A 25,649-nucleotide genomic window follows, 5' to 3' on the forward strand; every position below is an offset into this window, starting at 1 on the left:
ACTCTGTGCCTCTGACCACTACCAGTCTGTTCTCTGTATCCATGGGCTTTTTTTTTTTTTTAATTTTCCAGACATAAGTGAGATCTTTGTATTTCTCTGTCTCACTTATTTCACTTAGCACAATACCCTCAAGATCCATCCATCCATGTTGTTACAAATGGAAGATTTCATTATTTTTAATGGCTGAGTAATATTCTTTTGTATGGATATGTATATATATGTACATACACATACACACACCACATTTTCTTTATTGATGGACACATAGATTTTTTCTATATTTCGAGTACTGTAAATAATGCTGCAGTTAACATGGGGATGCATGTATCTTTTTGAATTAGTGTTTTCATTGTCTTTATATAAATATTGAGAAGTGGAATTGCTATATCACATAATAGTTCTATTTTTAATTTTTTGAGGAACTTCCATACTATTTTCCATAGTAGCTGTATCAATTTATATTCCCACCAACAGTGCACAAGTGTTCCCTTTTCTCTACATTCTCTCTTGTCTTTTTTTTTTTTTTTAAGATTTATTTATTTATTTGAAGATGGAAGGAGAAGGGCAGAAGAAGAGAGAGAATCTCAAGCAGACTCCTGGCTGAATGTCAGCCCGACATGGGGCTTAATCCCATAGCCCTGAGATCATGACCTGAGCGGAAATCAAAAGCCGGATGTGATAACTGACTGAGCCGCCCAGGCACCCCTTGTCTTTTTGATAATAGCCATTCTAACAGGTATGAGGTGACATCTCGTGGTTTTGATTTGCAACTGTTTTCTTTTCTTAGTTTTACTTTCAGTACTTGGCTTTATATTTTAAACACAATAGATGCATTTCTTTAGATATTTATCTGATGACTCCAATATCTAGAACTGATTTGGAGATTTCTGTTGGACTCAGGGGTGTCTGACAGCCCAGTCCCAACTTGTAATTTCAGCGGCGGTTGTCACTTAGTGGCCTTCTCTAATCAGTCAAAATCTTGTTCAATCATGAAAATCCATGTCAAATTTTTCTCCTTTGTAAGACCTTCCAGATTCTTATGACTAGAAGTAATTACTATTTTTTTTAATGCTTCTACCACATCTTACTGGTATTTCAATTTGGCCCTTAATTATTTCTTCTTTGTTTACCTGTCACCTTCCACATAGTTTGCGAGGCTCTTGAGAGGAGGGATGACATCTTTCTCACTTTTGTACTCTCAGTACCAATTTGGTTCCTGTCCTAGAGAGACAGAATTGGATAATGGGGGAAGAAAAAAAAAACTAGCCAGTCAGTGTTTGAAACTAGCCTTTACTGACTGTGTGACCTTGGCCTAATTACTTAATGTCCTTGACCTTGGGCTTCATCATCTCTAAAATAGGCATTAAAATGGACCATTTTCTCATGAACATTAAGACAGGGTTAAATGAAGTAGTATGTATAAAATGTCTGGCACATAGTAGGTATGCACTACACATTTGATGAATACACATGAATTGACATAGTAGAGGCATCCATTTTTAGTGATAATTCTGTTACCTTATTTAGAAATCATACCAAGAGTTACAGAAAGTTTTTCTTTAGAGCCACAAATAAAGGAAGCTGATCTCAGCCTTAACTTGTCAAAGACACATTAGCTTCAGGCTATTTGGAAAGGATTCTTTGCAAAGTAGTGTTTGAGGTGCTGCTGGAGTTAATAATTCTGTTGTTTGTCTCTGGATGATAATCCTTTTATCACACTAGTTTTGCTGCAGGAGATACAGGAAGCCTGGCTGGTGATTCCATACAGAGTTCCGTTGAGGGGCTTGGGACATCAAGAACTTGTCATAAGGTGTCAAATATCTCTAGGCACATCCTTAGGTTCTCAGAGAAGGTCAGGGAGTTAGCACTTGTTCTAACAACTTTGGAACATGATTATGACCAGGAATCCTAACATTATGGACTATTAGATATGGAAAAAGCATATTCAAACATTTACATAAGTCATGATTAATTCCATCAATGCCTATTTCAGGAAAAAATGATTTAAAATTTGGAAGTATAGCTTAAGGAAAACACTATACCAACACTCCCTTTCTTAGAATTTTTCAGTATCTCCCAATGGCTACAATTATCACATGACTCATCATACCCTACCTCACCAAATTCTTCCCTATTTCTTCTCACATGCTCTGTGTTCCTACCTCTCCACATATTTTGCTGCCTCCTCTGCCTCCCCCCTCCCCCCGCCAAATAATCATCACTTCGCTGTCTCTGAGTGTTTACTTAAACAGAATTCTCACTTGGAATGTCCCAGTTCAACCCATTATTTTATACCCAGCTCAAATATAACCTTCTTCAGGTAGCCTTCCTTGATCAACAACTAAGAATTAATATTTCATTTAGTTATTGAATTAAAAAAATTGTAGTGCTACTGTATATCAGGCATTGAGCTGGGTCCAAATCAGATTACTTTCAATAAGCTAATCCTGCTGAGAGATAAGAAAGGCAATAACATTACCCATGAGAGTGGGGAGAACACTGGGTGTTATACACAACTAATGAATCATTGAGCCTTACATTGGAAACCGGGGATGTACTGTATGGTGACTAACATAACATAATAAAAAATCATTAAAAAAAAAAAAAAGAAAGAAAACCATTCTGGCTGATCTCTTGAGCAGAACATCTACTTGTCACTTCCTTAGTATGGTCTTCCCCTGAGGGATAGTTTGAGTTTATTTACAGGATGGTGTCTGAGTTCTAAAATTAGTTGTCCTAAGAAAGCAAGGAGAAAGGTTATAGTGTTTTGTTTTGTTTTGTTTTGTTTTTTAATGGGAAGTGACATGGCATCATTTCCACCATTCTCTATTTTCATGCAGTCACAAAGATCCACTCAGGTTCAAAGAAGTGAATGAAGACCTTGCTACTTAACAAAAAGAATGCTAAGGTCACATTTTAACAAGAGCATGTGGGCTGGGGAGATACTGTGGTGGCTGTGTTGGAAAACAAAAACTGCCATATTACCCTATGTTATCTTGTTTACTTACCCATTGTACTCTATAAGGAAAATGTTCAAACACAAAGGGTCTATGAATTTTTCTCAAATATATAAGTACTGGGGTTGCTAGAGAAGTTGTGTCCTATTTTGGAAGTGGGTTTGGGGGGAGAAGACTCTTGAGGGATGAGATAGGTGGTAGCAGTCTAAAGGGAAGGAGGACAGTGGAACATTTGGGGCCTGAGGCAGAGAGAAGGAAGGAGAACCAGAGCCAGCCCAGACCTGACTGGGGTTTTCTATCAAGGGCTGATATACTAAGCCTTGTTTATCTTAATTTAGATGTGAATAATTAATTGCATAGTAAAGAAATAATGAATTTTTGCTTAAGCTTTATTTGTTAAGCTTAAATAATCAATTTGGATAAATAAATAATTAAAGTCTAAGCCTTATTGATTAAGCTTTATTTACGCTGGAGTGTGAGTGGGTTTAAGTCTGATTTCTTGTGGCAGGAATGTAATAGTTTCTAGTGACAGCACAGTAGCACAAAGGGGAGAAGAACATCTGGGTAGGGGAATTTTGGGGAGTGTGGGCTGGAGGCAAAAGGTAATGTTTTGACTTCTGAGCCCATTATTCCATCTTTTAGTATTTCTATTCTAGAGATGGAGTAATACCATTTATGAGTCCAAAATTTATTCATGAAAACCTGAGTTTTAGTTTCCTCTTCAATACTTAATTGCTGAGTGAATTCAGAAAAATTACTGGCTTTGAAGCCTCAGTTACCTTATCAACAGAATGGGAATAATAATAGTATCTCTCAAAGGGTTGTGATTGAAGATTAAATAAGATTGTGTCATAAAGTTCATATGTAGCTCAATTTCTTGAGCATTTTTCTGCATTCAGCCTTCTATAGTATAAATCTCCTTCATGATTTTGTGGAGGGTGGTCCAGGGGTTCTCTGTCATCCTCCAGGTGGAACTCTTACTCTGGGAAATAGTTTTCATGCACATTAAAAAAAAAAAAAAAGGTGTGTGAGCAGAAGCTTTTGTAAGAATTGCTTTGGTCAACGAGTGGTTAGAAGGATTCCAATCCTAATTACCCAAATGTGTACAAGGACCCTCCAGCATACTCAAGTGCTCCTCGGCACTTCGCGTGATTTGGAGTGCCAGCCGGTTATGCTGCTTGCATTATGATGAGAATGGAGACACTGGGTGTACTTAACAGTCTTTCTTTAGATTTCCATTCTCAGTTGAAACTTTAAACCTCTGGACTTTCTCGTGGGCTCGACACAAACCAATTTCAACTGGCACAGGTATCCCAGGAGTTAGACTGGGGAGCAAGGTGGGGTCAGAGAGGGTGCAGGGACTTCCTTCCCTTTACTAGCTGAGTGATCCTCAGCAAATGGCTGTACTTCTGTGAGTCTGTTTTCCCCCTTGTCAAATGGGGATAACAATGTCTCCCATAGGATTGCTGAGGGATTAAATAAATAAAGGACTAACACAGGGCTTGAGGTATGGTAGGGCTCAATCAATATCCTTTTCCCTTGGTTTCCTATTCTCTTGTAGGACAGTGATCACAACTTTCTGACCTTAGACACATCTGGAGCTGGAAGTTATCAAGTCAGAGATGCCTCCTCCTGCTGTGTTTAGTCCGTCCTCTCATCGTCTGCAGGCTGTAGGCATGTGTAAACCCCAACTGTTTGGACAGGAGGAAGAGCATAAATATTAAATGCAGGGGAGTCATAGTCTGGGAGATTCTTCTCAAATTTCTTGGGAGTTTGGTTTAGATAGCGGATCTCTTGTTGGTGGGAAATGTTTTTATTTGAAACCATTTGTGGGGGTGGGATGGGGCAAACTAAGTGCATCTTCTCACCTTGGGATGCACTCTTCAGGTGTTACGTCTTTCTCACTGTCCACTTTGTTAGCCTAAAAGCCACATTTTTACTTAAATCCTCAAAGCCATTCATTCAATCCATTCTTCTCCCCCTGCTTGCCTTCCTGCCTTCCAGCATTTACTAAAAGTCCGCTGTTTCAACTGCTACGTGAGACTTGGGATGCATTGTATAATCAAGGCAATGGTGAGGACATGTGATTTGTATTAGTTATTTTTTGGTTAATTGAAAAAAAATTGCTTAACATACCATTAAAATGATGTATACATACATAAAACATTTTGTTTTAATTTATAGCAGTCAAGGGCATATTTAGTTATCAATCTTTTAATGTAGGGTCATGTTTCCTGTTTGATTATGAGTTTGCTCACAGGAGATCACAGTCATTTTACTTGAATAAACCCCACCCAAATTGCACAGTTTACAATCTCCACAGTTCATTTCTTTGAAGTGGAGCTAAAACTCAGGTTATTTGCCAAGTAAAGCAAATGCAAAATCTTTTCAAAATTTTATAGTTTTTCCTCCCAATTTTTTAAAAGATTTTATTTATTAGAGACTGAGAGAGAGCGCACACGAGTGGGGTGAGGGAGTAGGAAGTGGGGGAGGGGCAGAGGGAGAGGGAGAAGCAGGCTCTCTCCGGAGCAGGGAGCCCTCCCCAACCCCCCACCAGGGGACCTCAATCCCAGAGTCCTGGGATCATGACCTGAGCTGAAGGCAGATGCTTAACCAACTGAGCCTCCCACAAGCCCCTCCTCCCAATTTTTTGAAACCTTTTCTCTTATTGCTAATTTAATAGCATTTAAAAATGACTCCCCTTCATTGAATCTTTTCAAAACATTCTATGTAATTTTATTGGTATAACAGCTCTCTTTTTGCACCCATATTTAATGACTGTATATCATAGTTAATTAAATAACATGATCACAATATCACCTACAATAAGTAGAAAAAGATTTGAGAATAAATACCACTGGCTCTTCGCAGATTAACAACCTGGCTGTTGGGTGTGGAAAATGTGTGGACACATTTCAAGTGGCCTATCACTTCTAAGCAGTTAACATCAGTGGTCCTCAGTCATCAGGCTATAGAGGTGAATACTTAAGCCAGAGAGTTGATTGAGTATAGATTGGTCAAAAGAACTTAATAGGCATGGTATAACATTACACCGGTCATTCCTTTAATATCTGCTAAAGGAAATATTTGAGGATGATAGTCCTTGGGATTAGGGGTTTAGGTTGATGCTAAGAAAGAATCTGACTCACTCTCCCTAAGTTTCAGATAGAATTTAAGACCTTTTCTTTTCCTCTGCAAGTTAAGGGATTTTATGATAATAATCCCATTTGCTAAGACTGCGAAAGTGTAGCCCATACCACGTTAAGTTTAAAGTACTTCTATGGTTAGGAATGGTGGCTGTATTTAACAGTATTAGAGTAGAAATATCAAGTGTTCTCTGCCTGGGGAGGTTCTGTTTTTGGTTCATATGCAAATGAAAAAGTGGCTTTGCTGTTTTTTTCATCCTATCAGAACAAAGAGCAGAAAGGGATTCCGTATAATGGTCTATAACTCAGAATGTTCAGGCAAGATAATAATGTGAAAAAATGGTAGTAAAATTAACTAGGACTTTTAAAAAAAGATTTTATTTATTTATTTTTGAGAGAGAGAGAGAGAACAAGCAGGAGGGAGGGGCAGAGGGAGAGGGAGAAGCAGACTCCCTGCTGAGCAGGAAGCCCCATGTGGGGCTCAGTCACAGGACCCTGGGACCATGACCTGAGCTAAAAGCAGATGCCAAACCCACTGAGCCATCCAGGGGTACCCAAGTAAGTAACACTTTTATAAAAGAGTTTATTATGTGCCAAACACTATATTAAGTACTTTATACACATTATCTAATTTAATCTGTATAATACTCCTACTACATAGCTACTATTATTATGCTTATTTTAGAGAAGAAGTAACTGAGATTTAAAGAAGTTGCATAACTGAAGACACATTGGACATAAATCCTTGACCATTTGTTTTCCAAGGCCCTTTTCTTTCCAACCCATTACACAGTCTTTCAAAGAAGAGAACCCTCCCCCACCCCCACAACCCAGGGCAGTTCTTCTTGAAGTAACAAGTTAGTTTGAAAAGTATCCTTTTGCAAAGTGAACTGGGGTGAGGGTGGGACAGTCCTTAGCAGTGTTGAGGATGGAAATTTTAAGCAAATTTGGGATAGTTCTGGTATAGAACAGTCTTTAACAAGAGAATGATTTACAATGAATGATCAGAGACAGTTTGGGCTGACCCTCAAATAGACTTAATCATTCTAGTGATACCAGAACCCACTGTATAGACTTTCTGATATACATACATACATATATGTAAACATATATATAATATAACACACACACACACACATATATATACAATAAAAAACTATACACTGCCATCCCAGTAAGTCATCCTTAGCTAATTCTCCCCTTTTGTTTCTAAATATCATCAGCAACTCACATAAAAGATGTCTGAGCTGGGTGAACCCACCCCAACAAACTTTCATCTGCTGTCTGCTCTATGCTAGATACTGAGGCAATAGAGATGAAGGGCTCTCTCCTAACTGGAGAGACAGCCCCTTAAATAGATCATTTCAATTTATTCTTCTAAGCAAAAGGATTTTGTTGCCTGGGGATCATGGACATACCTACTAAGCCTCTTCACGCCTTTCATTCAGTGAATTCGACATTACAAAAGCACCACACTGGGGCTGCTCAGATATGGTCCATCCAGCCGGTGTGAGACATGAAATTGTTGGACTGATGCTTTTGCAGGAATGACATCTGGGTAACTGCCCTCAGCAGCATTTCACAGGCGAGATTGTTCCTGCTGCTGTATGTCACCCTTGAGTCCTCTGACCTCATGATCATTCATAAAACAATGTTACTATGCTTTTTATCACTTAATAAGTCATGCAAATTGCCTTAAACTGCCATAAAGTGTGGTGTGATGCTTCTAAACATTAAAAAAAGAAGCTCCTCGTTTGGTCAAGGATTTCTTCCCCTCCCTACAATTCTTTCTTGACAGAATAAAACAGAAACTCGTCCAGATTACAAGCAAAGAGAGTTGGCTTTGTTGAATTGTTAGTTTTTAATGCTGCAAGGGAATGAGTTAAGGATGTGTTGCCAAGAAATAAAGCAGCGGAACAGCATGATTAGAGGTGTGAATTTCAGGCATGAAATGTAATTGTTTTACCAATTTTCACAGGGCTTACCACCTGGCATTCACCAAAGTTATTTTGAAACTGTCCCTCATCATCCATAGGTATTAAAACAATCAACAAGCACTTGTGTTTGTTAGTATATGGTCCATAAATACTGAGTAGGGGATGCCAAATACAGGATCAAGAATCGGAGTAAGTTAGAATTCACACCCTGCTTCTATGACACAGTTCTTATTTCAGGGGCATCTTGAAAATTTCCAGTTATCCTGAAAATGGATTTTGTATTAACTTGGCCATATTTGTGCATAAATACCAAGTCTTTCATGATTCAAAAGCTCCCTATTCCAAAGGATATGGTTTAGGTATGGTGTTTTGTTGTTCTGATTACTCTGAAATTTGTGAAACGAGCAATCCTGTATAATAAGTACCATCTCTGGTGTAGTAATCAATTCTTTGTTTAATGTTACAAGCCCTTTCTGGAATGAAAATGCCTGAGGAAAGAGATGTTTTGGAGAGGAATCTGTTGTGCTGACTGCCTGCCAAGCCCACAGTCTGCCGTGGATGGAAGAAGCTCTCGGGGGTGGGGGGAGGGGGTCATCCTGTGCTTAGGCAGAATTTTGATTCTGAGGTCCTGGCTATAACTCCCTGGACAAGGTATCCGAATTGAGGCTGATAGATATCTGAGTTTTGGTAGCCTGGTGTAAAAGCTATTCCCCACTTGGGTGTTGGTGATTATTTTCGACAGTGATAAACTGAACTGTAAAGTTCTTCTGCACTGGGGAGTTTGAATACAAGATGTAGAGTTAGTGATTGTCCATGGAGAGAGAGAACACCAAGAGGACATCATGAGACAAGTTGACAGGTTTCATGAAACAGGAGAAGTCATGATCGTTAAGAGCCGTGAATAAGTAAAAGTTATGTATAAGCAAAATCCTTGAAAAAGCCAGAAAAGAGGACATTGTGTCACTTATAACAGCAGAAGCAGAAGCGGGTAAGCAGAGTGTTGAGTTACTTAATGGCAGAGTAGTGGTGACCCTGAAAGTGGTTGCTGAGGGAATGACAGGAAAACTTGGTTGCTAGGGTTCTGTTGAATCTTAAATGATCTTCCAGGTTTTTAGCAATGTTTTTATCTAGGTGAGGTCTGGTTCTACTGTTGAAATTCCTGTTTTCCTTATTCCTACTTGTAGATGAGATAATTAGAATGAACTAAAGGGACCTAGCTAACACAGGAGAAAGATTGCTTAACTTGAATAGTAGTGATGATTCTTAGTTTTATTTTATTCCACCAAGTGGATATTACCTTTCTAATCCTGCTTATCTCATTCTGGAAAAACCTTCCATACTCCCAAATAATCTACTAAAATGCTTAAAAATAACAGCAACAATGGTAATAACTCAGGTGTAGTTTTTTAGTGGATGATGAAACAAATGATTGCTTATGTCTGGCTACCAATTACTGTTTATGGATAGCCAACAGCAAGCCAGGTGCTTTACATACTTTATTTCTAATCCCATAAGAACCTTCAAAGGCAAGTATTGGAATATTGCATATTGAGGAAGCTGAGGCTTGGAGGAGACTAGTGAATTACCTAAGTGCACTCTCTTATTAGGAATTGTGGGGATCCTTACTCAAGTTTGCCAGGCCCAAAGTGGGTGCTCCTCTCATTGCACTTCACTGCCTGGCTAAGGACAGTCTCTCTATAAGATTTGGCATCCCACAACATTCATACTCCAAAGAAAATGGATGGGTAGGACATAGAGAAAAATAGACCCTCCATGGGCCACTGACATCAGCTTCAGGTTAGGAGCAGGCAGGCAACAGGGCCTGCCATTGCTGATAGATTACTGCCACTCCATCTTGTGCAGACGTAGTTATCCTGAACAGGCTGCATTTATTAACTCGCACAACTCAGTGAGGTGTTTTATTACCGGTATCAATTTAATTTATATGTAAAAACACAATCAGTTTCCTTTGCCTTGTGAGAAATCTGACGGAAAAAAAGTGACAGGTGGCAGGTAGAATGTTCCCCAATTGTGGTGTGGATCATGGAAAATTGGACAGTTGGTCTATATTGGTATTTCCGGCAGAAATCATGGGGAAGAGGGAGCTACATACTGAAGGCTCATTCGTCCTGTTCTTCAAAATAGGCTGTCTCAGGTGGAGTGAGGCTGGTGGAGACTGATGGATGATGAAATATGCCGGCTTGTTAGTCAGGGTTTGACAAGGCTCCAGGTGACAGAGGATGCACTTGGGTGGGTCTGTTGAAGTGGCTTAAGCTTCTAAGTTCTGCTTAGAGGTCATAAGCCTCTCTCTCTCCTGGTTGGAAGGTGCTAGAATTTGGTAATTTGGGGCTGGTCCTAACGATAACACAATGTTGAGCAGGTGGGGAAGACTAACGTGTGGAGTAGTCTCACACCGCAATCAACAAATTGTTGCTGTCCTTAGGACTGGCAGTTGGGTAACTGCATGAAAGGGAAAGAATACTATGACTGTAAGCATGATTCTCCAGGAGGAACTGGCCTTAAGAAAACGCAGTGGCCCAGATTTTAATTAAAGGTGTGTATTCTCAAGCCTTTTGCACTCCAACCAACACTTGAGGGTAGAGACTTTACACTTATCATGGGCATCAAGGCAGAAAGAAGTAGGCAGAGTCTTTGCCCTAGAGGAATTCACAGTCTAGTAGGGGTGATAGACAATTAAGCATGTGAGTATGATCGAGTATGATGAGCACTATAATAGAACTACTGAAGAGATTTCCCTTGGAGTATCCCTAGCAGGCTGGAATCACTGCTCATACCTTTGCTGTCCTGTCACCATTCTCTCCTGTCTTTGTGCTCTTACAGGCCAGCTGGCTAGCTTGCCAGACCTCGGCACAGAAGTTTCTCTTTGCCTGCCTCCTATTCCAGCTAACTGCTTTAATGAGCCTGTGTTATCTCTAGTACTCCTACCAAGGGATTAGGTCCCTCTGAATTAGACACTTAAAGTTTACTTCCTTTTTCGAAAATAAAGCCAAGGTGTTAAATATCTCTGATATTGAAAGGATGGGATTCAAAATCTCTCTTTGTTCCATGGATTTGAGAGAAGTACAAAATTGGCAGATTGTTATGTTTTTTGTGAAAGCCTTTCTCTTTGAGTTCCTGACAGTGAGTTGTTTCAGGATCCCTGAATGAAGGGGCAGAATGGGTTCTTTTAGTGGTAACTGGTCTTTAAACATGGGAGACCTATAGGAGTGACATGATTATATTTGTTTTTAAAGTGGTCACCCAAGTGATAATGTGGATAAAGACTGATTTGGAACTCGGAGAATGGGCCATCAGAATAACCTCTCCTACTTCTAATTTTGCCTGTACAAGTCCACTCAGATGGGCATTGGGAAAAAGGAAGAAAGATGAGAGAAAGTGGGTGAATCTTTGAGTTTCCCTTGAGATATGAATGGATGCATGTTATTTCATAAATACCATGGATTGAGCACTCTGGCTGGGACCAGAAAATACAGCTTGCAGGCTATTTCCTCAAGAAAAAATAAGGAAAGAAAGCAAGAAAGCTTTTTAGCTGTTTAGTCTGTAAAAGGAACTAATCCCCAACAGACCTTCCTGTCAGTGTTAACGACCAGAACAGAGCTGTAGCATAGAAGAGTCAGTAAGGACAAGGGAAAATATTAGAATTATCCCAACTGGCCCATTTTTTCCCCTCAGTTTTTAAAATAGAAATACCGTATGGTTCCATATGATAGGACATCTTTAGTGTAGTGTTATATATAGTCTCTTTTTTGATACAATTGAATTTTTATTTGTTTGTGCACTCATGCCCAAATAATTGATGATGTATAAATATGAGGCCAGAGTGCTAATGCCAGCAGATGGAGGATTTAACAGGAAAAGTTAAAAGCATGAGTTCAAGGAATAGCAGCTTACTAGCATTTATTCCTCAATATTAAAATATACATATATTTTTCTTTAAGGACAAGGTCAGCTACATAATTTGCAGGGCTCAGTGCAAAATAAAAATGTGAGGCTCTAGCAGGACAGGGTAGTCAATCTCCTCTTGCCATGGGTTCCCTGTCCTAATCCTCTAAGGCAAAGAGCAACCCCCAGTGTTTTGCACCCTCTGTGAAGGGATGTGCCTCGTGCTGGCATTGGGGGTGGATGAGAGGCCCCCTTTGAATTGCCCACTGTTATCCTGTGGCAGGGATGGGCACTGCCTTGTCCTACCCTCAGATCATCCCCTACTTTTACCCTCCCCTCCCCTGCTCCCAGGCCCTTTGAGGGAACTGGAGAGAGGGGACAGAAGAATTGGGCATTCAGACCTGGTTGTTTTTGCCCGAGTGGAGGTGTGCAGGCAGCCAGCTGGGAAGGGGAAGGAGGGAAGATCCCTAGGGTACTGAGTTGGGAATGAGTGGACTTGGCAGAGGAGGCTGAGAGCCCGGTTGGGAAATGAGGAGGCAGCAAGAAATAAGACCAGTTGTGAGCTGAAGCTCTGAGTCCCTCCCCTCCCTCATACTCCTTTGTCCCATCAGACCTCACTTACAGAGCACGAATTCAAAGACAAAAGAATTAATCTAAAGATCATGACTACAGAGCATGAAACTCTAAGTGCAGGCACTCTTCTGAGCAGGATCTCTGCATAGCTGCACAGGTTGCAAGTTCATGAAATTGGCCCTATTTAAGGATGAGCTATCCTTCAGTGTTGATGATGGGGTCAGGCAGGGTAGGGTTTTCAGTGAAGAGAAGGGAAACTAGTGAAACAGTTGCTAGGCTTGGGAAGGCACAAGGGTTAGAGCTCTGGCCCCAGCATTCCCTGGTATCTGACCTCTGGCAAGTCATTTCCTTTCTCCTAGTCACACTTAATCTGCATCTCTAAAATGGGGAAAGTGAGGCAGAGAATTAAAGTGTGTCTGTGGCAGAAGAGATTTACATTTACCCTGTATAACTCCAAAACCCATTCTCTTTGCTGACATGATTTTTGTCTTCTGAGGTAACTGTGCCAGTGGTTTTCAACCCTTTAGTGTATAGGAACTTTAATTAAACTAGTGAACTCTGTAAATCTGCCACTGAGAAAGAAAGTACAGAAAAGCCATTTTGCATAAAATTTCAGGGGGTACACAGGGCCCCTGAAGCCTGGACCAGGTTGAGAGCCCTGAAGACGTGAAAAATCCTCACATATGGTCTGATGGATAACAAGCTTTCCATCGGGATTTACCTAGTTTGTGCTGGCTGCATTGCACAACTCTGCATTCTTGTTCCTCTCTTACTAATTGCATGGGCTGTCTCAGCCAAAGTATTGCTTTCTGGCTCATATTTTTATCACATCTCCATTGTACCTGTCCTCAATGGGGGTGGGACTCTCCCCATCTTACTGCCTCTCTGTTAGGAAAAAGCCATCCTTTTTGAAGAAAAACAAGAGAACCTTTTGAAATGAATCCTTTTAAAGGACATCTGCTGTAACATTAAGCTTCCTTCTCTTCTGGTCCAGAGAGCCACTGACACACCAGTCTAGGCATGTGCTGGGACAGTCAGTGCACATAGTCCCCAGCTGTAGGCAGCACTGCAGGCAGCAGAGGGTCCGATAGATGGCATCAGTAGCCCAGAGATGAAGTCCTGAGGCACAGGCTGTGTATTTTTGGCTTGGCCATGTATTATTTATGAGGGGAAATTAACTCTGAAATCTTCTTAGTTTGCCCCCAGCAATATACACAGTAAACATGATTTTCTCAGCACAAGGTAACAAATAGTATTTCTAACAAATTAGATGAATTCTGATGTCTGCTTTTTGGTGCTTTGGAGTTACATGTATTTGGCTTTTTTTCGTTATTAATATTCAAAATGCCTCTGCTTCACAGACAAGAATGTCCAAGTGGTCCTGTGGGGTCTTGGGCGGGGGGGGGGGAATGCAAATACTGATGAAATGCAAAAGACTTAGTCTGGAAATTTTGTATTATTGCTTAAAAGGTAATTCTCTGCTTTCGCCACAGTATGTTGTTGTATTAGCTCGCATGTGTGTGGTGGGAAAAGTATTCTACTTTGAAGTGAGGGCGATCTGAATATGAATTCTTTGCCATTTGGAAGTTGTGCGATTCTGGGGGAGTTACATTTTTTTCGAACTTTATTTCTTAGTCTGTAAAATGGGTTTATGATACCTATTTTACAGATTATTGTTTATACTACATGAGGCATATAAAGTGGGTGAGGCAAGGTGAATGTTCAATAAATGCTAGTTCCATTCCTCTTTTTCACATGTTGCTAGACTGAAGATATGGCAGGTGACCTATGTTGATGGTGTCTATAAGAGAATTTTCAAGGAAATATTTGTCTGAAATAAATGTTTCACTATTACTTTAGAAAACACAGGTGAATAGAGAAGTAACTGTGTTTTTATAAAGCAATTCAAGTTTTATAAAATGGCAGGTGAGAATAGGAGGCAAGTGCCATGTGGGTCATAGTGGCTCTGGACAGTGCATCCTGGGGACATAATGTCACAAATGAAGCCAACAAGTGGGAATGACTTCTGTTAGGATAACAGCTAAATTTTGCACCATGGTGGAGCAATCACCTAGGATTGGGTCAGATCTCAGCTCCACCATTTCCTGCTCATGTGACAAGACTACATACTACATATTGCATATAACCTCTCAATCTCAGTTCCCTCGGGTGAAATGGGGATAGTATCATTTACCTGTTCTGTGAAAATAAGATTGTCTTGATGGCTCCATGACTTAGTATATGGTAGCAGCACAGGCCAGTGTTTAGCACATAGTAAGCAGTTTTTATGGCTGTCGATGCATTGCTCTTTTATGTCAAATGGTATAGAGGTTGGGCCAAAACCCTAGAGCTAGAAAATCTAGGATCAGGTCCCATCACTTAATGAAAATGTGAATTTGGGTAAATCACTGACTTAGTTTTCTCCTTGATCAAATGCTGATCAGCATGGTAATAATCCCTGCACCAGCCACTTTGGAGGATTTTAGCGAGCATTGAATATAGTCTAACATGGCTATAACTCAGAGCTGTGGATGGAGAAGATGAAAATCTTATTAGGAAATGCCATCTCAAAGGAAGCCTGAGGTGACTGTTTAGAGAAGAGGAACAGCTGTGGAAGAAGAAGATGGTAATGAGCTAAGACCAACAGGATGGCATCAGAAGGGAGAAGGACTGCAATTATTTCCTATTTCTTTTACAAGGAGGATGTGAAGGGAGACCAGCAGATTCCAAAATGACCCAGCTAAGAGCATGTCACAGATCCTAAGCAAGCAGACATGCGGGACGAGGAATCTAGATGATACCTAACACTGAGGCTCTGGGAGAATGACCCAAGATGCTCCTATCTCCTCAGCTCTCTGAATGAAGTGATGGTCAGCTATGGATGGAAGTTCAGGCAGCATGGGAAACGTGGGGGTCTCTATGATACTACCAACTTGATTATGGTTGTTTAGGATTTCTGAATTTAATTATAATTGTCTTTAACTAAATTCGTGGTTAGAAGAGGTTTCTGACAGGTCAGGTATTTTCCAGGAGATGTGGCTACGCTGACAACAAAGGTCATATGCTAGGCAATTAATGTTATTAAATATTTACCTAGCTGTGAGATATCAGTACTTTGTAAACTGTAAAGTGGCATGCAAATGCTTTTTATAAGCTTAGCTGTGATTGCTCTGTTTTTAATGGCAATATGGTTAAGTGGACAGAATGTAATTTAAAAATCAAATGTCTTTGGGTCTGAATTTTGCCTCAGCCACGTACAGGAGGTGGGTGTATGTTTGGGAGGAAATCAACCCTACATGATGAAATAGAGTACAAGCAAGAAGGAAAAGAAGGTAATGGGAGAGGGGGGTGCCAACTTCAGGTTCAGACAAGTGTCAGCAGCCAGGAGATCAGAAAGGAAATAATGAAGGTTCCACAAGCAGTGGGAATCCAGGAACAGGCAATGTTCAGAGAACTGCACAGGAGGTCTGTTAGGAGCAGCTCTCTGCTGCTTCTGGGGCTCGGGGACAGGGGTCCAGCATTTGGCGGACCTGGAAAGAGCAAGGGAGACTCCCAATTCTATTTGTTTACTCAGGAAATGTTCACTGAACACGACTACGTACTGTTTGAGGTGTTGGAGAGCCAGAAGTATAATGATAGCAAAGAGCCTTGCTTCTGTACCAAAAACCAAAACAAACCAAACCAAACCAAAAATCAAAAACTACCTTCCCACCAAAAAGACAAATTAAAAAAAGGAAAAAGAGATGCACTACTGAGATAGGTCAGATTCTTGAGAAAGAGACCCTGTGTTGGTGATTTGCCTGTATCACCGCCTATGGGGAAGGGAGTCACTTAGCAGCTTTTGTGCCCTGCATTGTTCAGTCATTGACGTGGGCAAGTGTGAAACCAGAGAGGGAAACAGCCTTGGGTGAGGCAGCTCATTTAGTGGAGGGACTCACCAGTGAGCCCTGAGCAGTCAGCACTCCCAGCAACTGGGCAGATGAGTGCCATGGACTTGAAGGGGTATCTGGGTGGCCCAGCAGGGATCCACTGCAGGTTACTGCTGCAGTGACCTGAGCGCCCTTCAAAATCCACCTACTTTGCATAATAAGTTAACTGGTATTAGAACAGCTGGTACTCTTCTTCTTGCAGATGCTGCCCAAGATGCTGGTGATCTCTTTTCTGCAGAAAATACATTACATCCTATACTTAGCAATGAACTCTCCTTACTATCCTATGCTTTCAGTCATTGGCTTGCTTGTGTTTCCCTTTTCAGATTCTGAACATTTTAAAGGGCTGCTTTTTGTTGTTTGTTTCTGATTCTTTTGTGTATAGTAGAGAATAGCATGTGTCCAATGTGTGCAATACACACTTGACACTCAACAAAGCATTTTCAGTGATTGAAAGAAATGACAATAGGGAATGAAAGAGTCAGTTTTGCAGATATCTTGGTTATACCCCTAGATATTCAACTAAAATTACTGATAGGAATAAGAAAGGAGATACAAGATATACAACAAATCTGCAACAATCAATTGCATTTCTGCTTATATTCTATTAATTCTATTAATGTAGAGCTTAGAAATTGCTGAAAAAAAAATACTTTTTATGAAACTGGCCAATGCTCTCATCCCTCATGTTTCCTATTACTTCTATATTTATACTTAATATTTTTTCCTAAAACACAAGTTGTTTTTTTCTTTCCATAGAAACAAATTATGTAACCTCAATGGGAAAAGCAAAAGAAGATATGAATAAAAGGAGAGCTATGCCCTCTTCCTGTCAGGTTATACTAAGGTGATACTAACCCTTAGTTGACATATTTTTTTTATTTTAAAAATAATTTTAAATGTAAGTATAATTAACATACAATGTTATATTATCAGGTGTACAAAATAGTGATTAAACAATTCTATACATTATTCAGTTCTCATCAAAATAAGCATACTCTTAATCCTCTTCACCTATTTTATGCATCTCCCCTGCCAGCTCCCCGAAATCATCAGTTTGTTCTCTGGAGTTAAGAGTCTGTTTCTTAGTTTGTCTCTTTTTAATTTGTTTGTTTTGTTTCTTAAATTCCACATATGAGTGAAATCATATGGTATTTATCTTTCTCTGACTGACTTATTTCACTTAATGGTATAGCCTCTAGATTTATCCATGTTGTTTCAAATGGCAAGATTTCATTCTTTTTTATGGCTGAGTGACATTCCATTGTGTGTGTGTGTGTGTGTTGTGTGTGTGTGTGTATCACTTCTTTATACATTCATCAATCCATAGACATGTGAGTTGCTTCCATAGCTTTGCTATTGTAAATAATGCTGCAATAAATGTAGGGGCGGATATGACTTTTCAAATTAGTGTTTTTGTTTTCTTTGGGTAAATACCCAGAGGTGGAATTACTGAATCATATGGTAATTATATTGTTATTTTTTTAAAGATTTTATTTATTTATTTGACAGAGAGATAGAGCCAGAGAGTACAAGCAGAGGGAATGGCAGAGGCAGAGGGAGAAGTAGGCTCCCCACTGAGCAGGGAGCCCGATGTGGGGCTTGATCCCAGGACCCTGGGATCATGACCTGAGCTGAAGGCAGATGCTTAACCATCTGAGCTACCCAGGCGCCCTATATTGTTAATTTTTTTTGAAGAACCTCAGTATTGTTTTCCACAGTGGCAGCACAAGTTTGCATTCCCACCAACAGTGCACGAGGGATCCTTCTCCACATTCTCCCCAGCACTTGTTTCTCATGTTGATTTTAGCCCTTCTGACAGGCGTGAGGTGATACCTCATTGTAGCTTTGATTTGCATTTCCCTGATGATGAGTGATGTTGAGCATCTTTTCATGTATCTGTTGGTCATCTGGAAGACTTCTTTGGAGAAATGTCTGCTCATGTCTTTTACCCATTTTTTAAAATTTTTTTTATTATATTATGTTAGTCACCATACAGTACATCCCTGGTTTCTGATGTAAAGTTCGATGATTCATTAGTTGCGTATAGCACCCAGTGCACCATGCAATACATGCCCTCCTTACTACCCATCACTGGTCTATCCCATTCCCCCACCCCCCTCCCCTCTGAAGGCCTCAGTTTGTTTCTCAGAGTCCATAGTCTCTCATGCTTCATTCCCCTTTCTGATTACCGCCCCTTTCTTTATCCCTTTCTTCTCCTACCATTCTTCCTAGTTCTTATGTTCCATAGATGAGAGAAATCATATGATAATTGTCTTTCTCCGTTGACTTATTTCACGTAGCATTATCTCCTCCAGTGCCGTCCATGTTGCAGCAAATGTTGAGAAATTGTTCTTTCTGATAGCTGAGTAATATTCCATTATATATATGGACCACACCTTCTTAATCCAGTCATCTGTTGAAGGGCATCTCGGTTCCTTCCATGGTTTAGCTATTGTGGACAATGCTGCTATGAACATTGGGGTGCATATGGCCCTTCTCTTCACTAAAAAAGTTAAAAATTAAGCTACCCTATGACCCAGCCATTGCACTACTGGGTATTTACCCTAAAGATACAGACATAGTGAAGAGAAGGGCCCATTTTTTTTAAGTAAACTCTGCACCACACATGGGGTTCAAACTCAGGACTCAGAATTAAGAGTTGCATGCTCTACTGACTGAGCTAGCCAGGGACTCCTGTTCTGTCAATTTTTATTTGGATTATTTGTGATTTTGGTGTTGAATTGTATAAGTTCTTTATATATTTTGAATATTAACTCCTTATTGAATATGTTATTTGCAAATATCTGCTCCCATTTGGTGGGTTGCCTTTTAGTTTTGTTGGTGGTTTCCTTTGCTGTGCAGAAAGTTTTTATTTTGGTAGTCCCAGTAGTTTAATTTTGAGTTTGTTTCCTTTGCCTCAGGAGACATATCTAGACAAATGTTTCTATGGCCAATGTCAAAGAGATTACTGCCTGTATTTTTTTTTGAGGAATTTCAGTTTCGTGTCTCACATTTAGGCCTTTAATCCATTTTGAGTTTATTTTTACAAAAGTGGCCCAGTTTCATTCTTTTGCATGTAGCTGTCCAGTTTTCTCAAACCATTTGTTGAACTCCTTTTTCCCATTGGATATTTTTGCCTCCTTTGTCATAGATCAATTGACCATATAATTGTAGGTTTATTTCTGAGTTTTCTACTCTCTTCTGTTGATGTATGTGTCTATTTTTGTGCTAGTATCATACTGTTTTGATTACTACAGTTTTGTAGTATCTTGAAATCTGGGATTTTGATAATTTCAGTTTTTTACTTCTTTTTCAAGATAGCTTTGGCTATTCAGAGTCTTTTGTGGTTCCATACAAATTTTAGGATTATTTGTTCTCATTCTGTGAAAAACGTTGTTTGTATTTGAAAGGGATTGTATTAAATCTGTAGATTGCTTTGGGTCATATGGACATTTTAACAATATTTATTCTCCCAATCTATGGGCATGGGATATTTTTCTATTTGTTTCTGTTGTCTTCAATTTCTTTTGTCACATTTTTATAGTTTTTGGAGTACAGGTTATTTACCTCTTTGGTTAAGTTTATTCCTAGGGATTTTACTGTTTTTGGTGCAATTGTAAATGGGATTGTTTTCTTAATTCCTCTTTCTGCTGCTTCCCCTAGTTCATTTTATGCATAGTGTAACTTATACTTTTGCAGAATATTCCATAGACCTTGACAAATGTTTAATGTAAATCCTTATGTAAGAGTGGGTAAGAGTACCAAAAGCTTTTTTTTTTAAGTCAATAGCAATGTCATTGCTGTGTAAGATTTTAAAGCATTTTAGAAAGTAACTACCAAAACCACATGATACAGAGTTGAAAATTTGATAAATTCAAAAGATTTAAATTACTTTAGTAGATGTTTAAAAATATCTTTTAAAGAAAGTCTGAATATATTTAGGGCCTGAGGATTTAACCAAAGTATTATACTAATGAGAAAAGAAATGATTATTGAATGTACTAGTAGGTAGTTGAATGCCAGTACAAAATATAATAACTTGATTTCATTCCTTATCCTATACACTAAGATAATTTTCAGAGGGATAAAAGAGTTAAATATTTCTTTTAGAGCTTATAAAAATCTAGAAGGGAGTAGAATAGTATATTTATGCCAGCTTGGGATGGAAGATATATTTTTGTAAGCCAAAATGTAATAGAAGAAATATTGAAAAGGAACAAAAAGAAAGCTGGATAAATAAAAACTTACTAACTGAATATATAGCAGCAACTAACTTTTACATAATGCTTAATAGCATACACAGTGTTATGTACTTCAGATCTTCTGGGAACAGTAAACAGATGTGGCCACCATTTTAGTGGGGAAAAATAGAAAATACAATAGTAAATAAATAAACCACATAATTTCAGAGACTTCTGAGTGCTTTGAAGACAATGACAAATCCCCAGTGAGTAACTTATGTATGAAGAGGGGTTGTTTTAGAGATAGAAGGGTCAGTGGGGAGATGACTTTTGAACTGACACATGAATTACAGAACAGATTCAGGCTTGAAATGTGAAATGGATATCCTCGACATGAGTTACAATAGTCCCTTCCCAGTTTCTGACCTACTTTTTGTATGTAATTCCCAGGTGGTGGATAGCAGTGCCCTCTTGTGGGTCATGGTTTTGGAAACCTTGGCTGAGACACCTTGGAAGGTGGGCTCTTAAAGGAGGAAGCCTTGTTTGGTTCCAGGCTTCCTATTTCCATCCTGATATGCTGCTTCTTTCTCTGTCTGCTAGGGTCTCAGTGCTCTAGCCCTCCTCATTTGTATTGTATTTCCAGGATCTGACTCCAAACCTACTTTTTGCCTCAAAGGCCAGGCTCTCCTCTGAGCTGCATGAAGTGAACTACCTAATCAGTGACTTGCTCATCGGTCTTTCCCCATTGCCCTTTTGGGAATGGCTGTTCTGAGGAAGACCTGATGCCCAAGTCATAGCATATACATGTGTTCTAATTGACTGGTGATTGGTAAACACCATTTAACCCTTTCTGTGGCTCTTCATTGTGATCTAACTTCTGGATGATATATAAAGCTCTCTCACAATTTGCTTCCTGCCTGTTTCTCTAGTCTTCTTGCCCTTCCCCTCATGCTAAAGTCATACTACAGTATCCTGTCTATCTAAAGTGCCACTCTTCCTTTGCATATGGAGTACCCTATGCCGGGAGTGTCTTTCCTCTCCATGTCTGCCTTAAAAACATTACTCATTCTTTTGGGCCAGTTTCACTTCCTCTGTGAGGGCTCTTTTGGCCCCCCCAGGGGGCATGAAATGCATTTTTCTTTGTAATTCTATAGCACCTTACTAATCATGTTGTATACCATTTACCACATGGTCATGTTTATTTACATTTCTTCTTCACCATTCCTGCTTCCTACCTGTCCCTATCCCTAAACTTGAACGCCAAAGTTGGGCACTGTGCTCCTTTATTTCTTTACTTTGTATTCTTGAGCCTTGCCACAGGGCCTGTTACAAACTGCATACTTTATACATGTTTACTTGAAGTAGTGTGTGAATGAAATGTTACAAAAACGTAGAAAGTTCTAAGACCTCAATGAGTATCAAATCAAAGCTTGAACCCCAGGTGTCCAGTCTTGGCATTTCAGCAAATTTGTTAAATACATATAAGTCTGAGTTTTTCCTCTCCTATGTTTATTCTTATATATATATATTTTCAATATATATTTATTCTATGAGAAATCTGGCCCCAGATAAGACAAAGAAGCAGGAAGACTCTACCAGAAGGAGGGGTCCCCTTTGACCAGGTGGTCAGCAGGGGTTTTACAAAGCAGAAGTCAGGGAACGGGCTCCTGAAGGAGAGGGGCTTAGGAAAGGGTTGGAAATGAAAATGATACTGCTCTTTAAAACCATTTATTGTACATAAGGACATTTTCAGAATTGTATAATTCCATCTATACTTATTAGCCTGATAAATCAAGACTACTTTTGAGTAAACATAACATTCCCTTGACCATATTATGACAGGGTTACTGATTCCAATGGTGCATAACCTATAAAAGTGGCAGGAAATGCCCAGAGAAGCAGCAAAAATGTGAAAGTGTTTGTTGAAATGCTCATCATTCACTTCTTCTCCTGGGAGGGGGAGAAATGGACTCTGGCTGGATGATAGGGAAGTGGAAACCCATAAAAAGGGAACAGGAGGCCAATTATGCTGCTTCTGTCACTGAGCCCTGCTGCTCTGATCTGGCTCATAAGTAGGCTTTCTGAAACCAGAATAGATGTAAATATTTGAGCAAAATGCTGTTTTTTTTATGTTGTAGCTCAAGGGTGTTAAAAACCTGTTTTATTTAAACTTATAGGATAATCTAAGCTTTTTGTTTGTTAATGATCATTAAAAAGAAAGATGCTGAATTAGAGTGGCTTTGTCAGGGATCAATGAATTGCTTTTATTGAAAATGACCTAAACCTTTTGGTTTGGTCAGCACATCAACCTCATTGATGTGAGTCTTGTACAAATGATCAACCAGGGAAAGACTTGGGTCTATAGATAGAAGACTTGGATTTGATTCTCAACTTTCTGATGGTATGGCCTTTGGTACATAACAACTTTTCTGAGTCTCCATTTTCCTATGAAAGGAGGGTCGTCATGTTCAACTGTTAGTCTTGTAACAGTGTTTAGATGAAAGAGTTATATCGGTAGGTGGTAATTCAAGATGTTAATTGCCTGAGACCCCTGATCCCCTGTTCAGGGCTATGAGATGCCACATGGAGGACAAAGTCAAATGAATGCTTGATTGTGGGGATACTTAAAATCATGGGCTAAAGTTTGGTTCCAAGTCCCAATACATACATTTCTCCTGGTGAACTGAGCTGAACCATACAGAACCATGAAGAATCCTTTCATCAACTGAGGCAGGTCTAAGGTCTTTTCTGGGAGCAAGGGAAGTGGCCTTCTAGTCTTCTTTCCCCTTACCCAATAGCTTGATTTTTTGGCTATTGAGATTTTGCATAAATTTTAAAAATTACTCTGAAGTTCTCCCCTAAGATCTGGAGCAAAGTCGTAATAGTAATAAACTAATTTTTGTGAGCATTCACTCAATGTCAGGCTTTGTGTGAAGCATAATCTCATTTAACCTTCACAGCGATAGACATAGTTATTATGTCTACTTCATAACTAAAGAATGAGACTTGGAGAAGCAAGATGACAAACCTACTAGCTGTCTGTACAGGGTCTTATAGTTAGCAGGTGACAGAGCTCAGATTTGAAGTCTAGAACCGAAGTATGTAACTAGTCTATCTCCTACCTGAGACTATACGGAAAGGGTGCCTTCACTTTTGTGTTTCTGTATGTTCAACCAGGGAAAAACACCTCCAGTCTTTTTAAAATCGATGGATGAATAAAAATGCCCGGAATCAACCTTCAGAACTTCTAAAGCCTATTAAGCTATATTGTTAAAATGACAGTGAACCTTTTTATCCAGGAGAGGAAAATCTCGCCATGAGAGCATTGGAGCAGAGGGAAACCTAATCCCTCTTGTTGCCACTGTGATGACAGGCATTATATTCCAGGTGCATGAGAGATAACACGGTTGCCTCACCATGTAATTATCATTGTTTCTGTTGGTTTTATCATAAGCAGTAATTATCACTAAGTAACATATGGCATTTGGTAGTAACTTGGAAAACAGCCTGTCACTTGGCTTTATAATTTGGGGTGGATGTTGATGGTATTATGTCATGAATCCTGCACTGCCAGTTGTTCCTTCTGCTGTGAGTCTTCCACAGGGGCTGTATACACAGGAGACAATAGCAGATTGAGAAGCAAAGTACCACATTGTTATTAGCTGTGTAAGTACTCGATTCCCTAACATAAACCTCTGCTAAAGGTTAGGTAGGGAGTTGTGGCTCAGTCATGAGACCTGAGCAATGCTTTTTATCACCTCTCTGGCTAGCTGCATGGCCTTAGGAGGGGTGTAGACTTCAGCTAAACTTAGCCAATCTACTGAATATATGAAGGAAATGAGAGAGGAAACTAGAACCCCCTGAGGCCAGACCCTGCCTATGCTTTTTTTTTTTAATCACATAAATGTAGAAAGCAACCCAGTGCCAGCTTGCTACTTTATTAACATACAGTGGCCCTTGATGGTTTCTGGGACTTTGAGCTATTCCATCTATGGAGAGGAAGGTACAGGAATATGGCTGGGAGCAGGGGAAGAGGCCTCTACAGTTTGTGGAAGGAGTGCTACCAGGATACTAATTTAACTCCCTCCATCATTTCTTTTGAGGAAATAGAGCAGAATGTGTGTATAGTTCTGTTTTTCACAGCTCCTTAGCCTTAGATAAATTACTTTATGTCTCTAAATTTCCTAGCTATGATTGTTTCTGCCCTAGATGTGAACACTACTAGATGCAACATTGTATGTTGTTTAAATTACTTAAAATTTCCTTTTTCTGGTAAACTAGTACTTAGATATATTCAACTTCTTTTTAATTTTGTCAACAGCATAAACAATTGTCTTCTTTGAGAGTCCATTTTTTTTCTTCACAAAGAATCAAAAGTTGGCATCCCTTCATACAACTTATTCATTAACCATGATGAGTGAGGGCGGCCATCCTCTCCTTGAGATTCGGACACTGGATGAGACGAGGCTCACTCACAAGCAGAGTGATGTCTCACCTACAAAAAAATTCATGCCTTGGCAATGTTGAACATAACCGCATCATTGGACTTGCTTGTGGAATGTTAAAACTGAATTTTCAATCTAAAAATGTTAAACTATTCTATATTAATCTAATTAAATGAATAGTGAAAAATTAAGATCTTGCGTTTTGGAGTTAGATGTGGTTTTGAATCCCTGGCCTGGCCATTTAGCGATTGTGTGAACTTGGTTAAGTTTCTTAAATTCTACTAACCTTGGCTTTCTCATTTGTGAAATGGGAATAATAACAGGATCTACTACTTAATGTTATTATAATATTATTATAGTATTACTAGTTAATGTAGTAGATATTTTTTATATAAATGTAAAACACCTAAAGGTTTTAACATTTAGTTATCATGTAATAAAGGTTAGCTAATATTATCATCTTAAATATGGACATTTCATTTTTCTGGGTGCTGGCAGTGTCTACCAAGGATTGATATGAAAGATCTACCCCTGGTGTAGGCAATAAATACATTCATTGTAAGAATACACATAAA

This window comes from Ursus maritimus, unplaced genomic scaffold, assembly GCF_017311325.1.
Source record: "Ursus maritimus isolate PB19 unplaced genomic scaffold, ASM1731132v1 scaffold_16, whole genome shotgun sequence".
Classification (NCBI taxonomy): domain Eukaryota; kingdom Metazoa; phylum Chordata; class Mammalia; order Carnivora; family Ursidae; genus Ursus; species Ursus maritimus.